The following is a 5,924-nucleotide window of genomic DNA, read 5'->3' on the forward strand; positions in this document are numbered from 1 at the left end:
AAAAAAAAAAAAAAAAAAAAATTTTGAAGGAACAGGAGTTCCTGTGTTGCCCAGGCTGGCCTCAAACTTCTGGGCTCAAGTGATCCTCCCGCCTCAGTCAGCCTCTCAAGTAGCTGGGCATGGCCTTTTTTTTTTTTTGGAGAGACGGGGTTCTCACTATGTTGCCCAGGCCAGTTGAACTCCTGGCTTCAAGCTCTCCTCCTGCCTTAGCCTCCCAAAGTGCTGGGATTAGGCTGGGACAGGCGAGAGCTACCATGAGAGGCCTCATATAATTTTTTTAATGCAATAGTTGCCATGTTGCCTCCCAAAGAAGCATGAAACCTCATCTTACTCAATTGCTTGTATCTTCCATTTGGTAGCTTTTACATTTCTAATATGAAAAGGCTCTTATCTTACAGCAAAAAAAAAAAAAAAAAAAAAAATTTTTTTTTTTACACCAATTTAGTTCATTGACACTCTTTGAAAATTTTTCTTATTGTTTAGCAAACACTATCACCTGAAGAAAATAAGCCCTCAGTGGATACATAGCCACCAAGAGGAAACAGCCTAACAAGCTTAACCTGAACGACATAAGGCCTCACCAGAAAACTTAAAGAAAACACCAACAGGAACATCATGAAATAAATCTGACCATGACTCCAGGAGATCTCCCTCAAGATTGGAATGATCAGAGATAGAAGAGTTGGCTGGGGCAGTATCACTAAGTTTTGAAGAAAAAACATTTTTGGTTTGGAAGACACAAAACAAATTTAATATTGTGTCTTTTTTTTTTTTTTTTTTTTTTTTGAGACAGGGTCTCACTCTGCCACCCAGGCTGGAGTGCAGTGGTGTGATTTTGGCTCACTGCAACCTCTGCCTCCTGGGTTTAAGCCATCCTCCCACCTCAGCCTCCTGAGTAGCTGAGACTACAGATGCACACCACCATGATTGGCTAATGTTTGTATTTTTAGTAGAGACAGGGTTTCACCATGTTGCCCAGGCTGGTCCTGAACTCCTGAGCTCAAGCTATGTGCCCACTTCAGCTTCTCAAAGTGCTGGTATTATAGGCATGAGCCGCGGCACTCAGCCCAGAAACACAAATCTTAATTAAAGCTGTATATTCCGGCCACTAAAATCATGTGAACAATTTATTTTCCTGAGGCAGTGAGGTAGCACTATGAGTAAGAAGAACATTCAGTTCTAATCCTTGAGAAATAGTTGCAGTGAAAAAAAAAAATAGAAAAGGAACCATTAGAGGTACTAGCTAGCGGCAGAGGTGCTGACTCACACCTGTAATCCCAGCACTTTGGGAGGCTGAGGCAACCAGCCTGGGTAACATGGCAAGACCCCATCTCTACAAAAGATGAAAAAATTAGCCAGGCATGGTGGCACACACCTGTAGTCCCAACTATTAATACTAGGGAGGCTAAGGTGGGAGGATGACTTGAGACCAGGAGATGGAAGCTGCAGTGAGCTGTGATCAAACTACTGCCCTCCAGCCTAGGCAACGGAGTAAGACCGTGTCTCCAAAAAAAAAAAGAAAGAAAGAAAGAAAGAAAGAAAGAAAGAAAGAAAGAAAGAAAGAAAGAAAGAAAGAAAAAAAAGAAAGTACTAGCTAGAAAGAATCCATACTTGTGGCGGGGTGTCGGGGCTCACACCTGTAATCCCAGCACTTTGGGAGGCCAAGAAGGATGGATCACTTGAGGTTAGGAGTTCAAGATCAACCTGGCCAACATGGTGAAACCCCCATGTCAACTAAAAATACAAAATTTAGCTGGATGTGGTGGTATATACCTGTAATCCTGGAGGTTGCACTGAGCTGAGACTGACCCACTGCACTCCAGCCAGGGTGACAGAGCAAGACGCTGTCTCAAAAAAAAAAAAAAAAAAAAATCCCTACCTGTTACTTATCTTGAAGAAGTCCCCATTTCAAGATCTTTTTTCCACTGTTCCTCCTTCGTGTTTCCTAATTACTCTCCTCTCCAGCCAATATCTACTTTTCTTGGATTTGAATCCCTTTCCTATTCATCAGTTTCATTCTTCATCAAATCCCCAGTATTCTACTCTCTGCTCTGACAAAGGCTGGTTCCATTATCCAATTTCCTTCTTCCCGAATTTGCTAATCTCCCCCTTCTACTACCTACAATTTCCAGATCAGAGAAAATCACTCTAATTGTGTCTAATATAAGAACTCCCTGTAAAAACCAGCACTATTTTATATAAACTACATTTGAAAATAACCTTAGATTGAATTCAAATAAATCCCTACAATATATTTTAAAGATTGATCTCTCTCTGGATACAGTACACCTTCTTATTTTAAAGGTAATCCCATTTGGGAAAATAATCCCTCACCAAAATTGACTCCATCAAATATTCCCTCTAAATTATGGGTTTTTATGCCTGCAATCTCAGCACTTTGGGGGACCAAGGTGGGCAGATCACTTGAGATCAAGAGTTCAAGACCAGCCTGGCCAACATGGTAAAACCCAGTCTCTACTAAAAATATAAAAATTAGTCAGATGTGGTGGCACACGCCTGTAATCCCAGCTACTTGGGAGGCTGAGGCAGGAGAATCGCTTGAACCCAGGAGGTGGAAGCTGCAGTGAGCCAAGATCGTGCCACTGCACTCCAGCCTGGGCAACAGAGCAAGACTCCGTCTTAATTAATTAATTAATTAATTAATTTAGCGTTCTTAGTCATGAATTGACTTCAAGGCATTCATTGGAAGTCCCCTCTTCAATTTCCAAATAGAATTTCCAGATGTAACCCAGGGCTGCTACTGCCCTAAACTCCTTTGAGCTCTACTGGGTTCACACCCTCAGAACTCACAGTACTTCCCACCTGCAACAAAGTATCTGCATACCAGCTTGCTTTTCCCATCTTGTTGAGCCCTTTTTGACTTGAAATTGAGCAAGACCATAACTAAATCTGCACTATTGACTGGTTGGCCTAGAAGAGATTTAAAAATTCCTTTCTCATTCTGCTTTACATATTTAACATTTAAAAATTAGAATGTAATTAGAAGTTAGAGTTTCAAAGCAATCCCACTGAGAAGATTAGGGAGATTAAGTACCAGTTTTAAAGGGATAGCTTTCCCAAGAGCTGTTTGTCATCGGTATGCTGAGAAAATGCATGTGGGGCTGGGGTGGTGGGACTGTTGGGTGACCAGAGGGCAACATGAAGGCACTGGAGCTTTTCTTAGGGGTTGGGAGTAGAGAGCACCACAAAAGAGAAACAAAGAAGCTGGAAATTTGCTTATAGCAAACTGTGTCTGCTTTGGAAATTTACCAACTCAGACCTTGGCCGTGTGTTCTTCCAAAGAAATCCATCAAAGCAGTGTAGGAAAGTGGAAAATACCTTGGCTGGGATCTAGGGCCACCTCTGCTACCTAACCTCACAGCATTGGGTATGTCCTCTTCTCTCACTGGCCCCTCAGTCTGTAATAAGGGGCATCGAGCTACATTAGATGATTTTAAGGATCCTTCCAGCTAACACACTTTGTGAAATGACATAACAGGCCGGGGCGGTGGCTCACGCCTGTAATCCCAGCACTCTGGGAGGCCAAGGCAGGTGGACCACTTGAGGTCAGGAGTTCGAGACCAGCCTGGTCAACATGGTGAAACTCCATCTCTACAAAAAATACAAAAATTAGTCGGGTGTGGTGGCCAGTGTCTGTAATTTTAGCTACTCGGGAGGCTGAGGTGGGAGAATCGTTTGAGCCCAGGAGGCTGAGGTTGCAGTGAACCATGATCATGCCACTGTACTCCAGCCTGAGCAACCAAGTGAGACTCTGCCTCAAAAAAAAAAAAAAAAATGAATTAATTAAATAAATAAAATGACATAACAAACAGCTGTCATCCATCTATCATCCTGCTCCTGTGTCCCCATCCACCCTCCTTTTCTCAGGTCTGTTGCAGATTAAATTGAGAGGTGAGCACAGAGAGAGGGCCTGGCTAGGGATCACGCTGTACCCGCTTCACAAGGAAGAAATTAGTACTGCATCTTTTCACCTTCCTGATCTACTCTGAGATCTTCAATCTCCGTCTTGTCTGCTGTGGAGAGCTACTAGCTCCACAGTGGCAAATGGATCCTGAGGGTGCAGTTGCTTTGCAAGAAAAAGCCCAGCTTTTATTTTTTAAGCAAGCTAGTGATATATAAGAGGTAGAAGATGTTTTGTTATTCAACACTGGGCTTGGTTTTTGTTTTGTTGTTGCTGCTGTTCAGTCTTGCCTTTGTAAGCACTTTCAACTCCTTGTTGCCATATGATAGCATGCCATAAATAGATGAGTTGGACGCCACTCCGAAGAAGAAGAATGCTGTTCTTACCTAATAAATGCACAACAGGCCCTTTGATCAATAACATTGACAAAGAAGAATGTGCATGGCGGAGAGAATAGCTATTAAATACAAGTGAAATTGAAACTTCAATTTCAAATTGCAAAATTCCTAAGGATTAAAGTAAATCCTTGGCCAGAATCCCAAGAAGGCTCCATCTAGCAACACTGCCAGGAGATTTTCCAGCACTCTTTCAGTATGTAAAAGTCCCAGAACATTATTTACAGTATTTTGAATTTTATCTGAACTTGCTAACTATCACTTACCTTATATTGGACAAACTTAGTGTTTTTTATATATATTTTTTCTAATTGTCAGAACTTCTAAACCCTTAGAACAGTAATGACCAATGCAGTTTAATATTTTAGGGAATTTCACAGCACCAAAACTGGGAAGAAGCATGAAATAACTGGAGAAATCTCAAGCTCAACGTAGTAAAAAGGAAAGAAATAATTTAAATCAATATTCTAAATATAAAGCAGCTATCATATATTGAAATACAAATCATTAATACATAATAGAGCTAAATTATGGCTTTTTCAACTCATTTTAATTTTACCCATTCATAAAGTATCATAGTTACATATATATATATTATTTTGCTTTTAATTAATGAATAAAATAATACATAGTGTATACAAACGTTGTTTTGAAATAATATACATTGTGGAATGGTTAAATTGAGCTAATTAGCGTAGGCATTACCTCACATACTTATCTTTTTGTGTGTGGTAAAAACACATATAGTCTATTCTCTTAGCAATTCCTATAAATGCAATATATTGTTATTAACTAGAGTCACCACATTGTACAATAGATCTCTTGAACTCATTCCTCCTAAATGAAATTCTGTATCCTTTGACCAACATCTCCCCAACATGTATGTACTATTACCTATTTTCTGATTGCCTTTAAGTTCTTCGTACATTAACCGGTTCAAGAGAACTAAAGAGCATTAAGCCTTCATCAGATGCCAGGTGTTGTACTGCATGCTTTATCTATTTTTTCTTCTGTACTTTCCCAGACAACATAGGAAGTAGGTTTTGTTATCCACATTTTACAAATGAGAAATCTCAGGTTCAGAGAGGTAGCCAGAAAGTGGCAGAACCAGCTTGAAAAATCTCAGAAAATTTCCACCAAATTTTAACTTATTTTGCATTTAAAGTTGGTAAGCAGCCGGGCACGGTGGCTCAAGCCTGTAATCCCAGCACTTTGGGAGGCCGAGTACGGGCGGATCCGAGGTCGAGATCGGACCACCTGGCTAACACGGTGGAAACGCCCGTTCTCTACTAAAAATAAAAAAAAATTAAGCGGCCGCGGACGTGGCGGGCAGCCTGTAGTCCAGCTAACTCGGAGGCTGAGCAGAGAATGCGTAAACCCGGGAGGCAGAGCTTGCGTGAGCTAGAGATCCTGCACTGCACTGCAGCCTGGGTGAACAGAGCGAGACTCCATCTCAAAGAAAAAAAAAAAAAAAAAAAAAAAAAAAAAAAAAAAAAAAAGTTGGTAAGCATTGACTCCTTAAAGCCAAGTCCCTTGCTTGGGCCATTTTCAATTTCCCATCAACTTTTACATCTTGATAACTTGTGATTTCTCTAATGCCAACCTTA

Source organism: Rhinopithecus bieti, unplaced genomic scaffold (genome assembly GCF_001698545.2).
Source record: "Rhinopithecus bieti isolate Rb0 unplaced genomic scaffold, ASM169854v2 scaffold_22439, whole genome shotgun sequence".
NCBI classification, from domain to species: domain Eukaryota; kingdom Metazoa; phylum Chordata; class Mammalia; order Primates; family Cercopithecidae; genus Rhinopithecus; species Rhinopithecus bieti.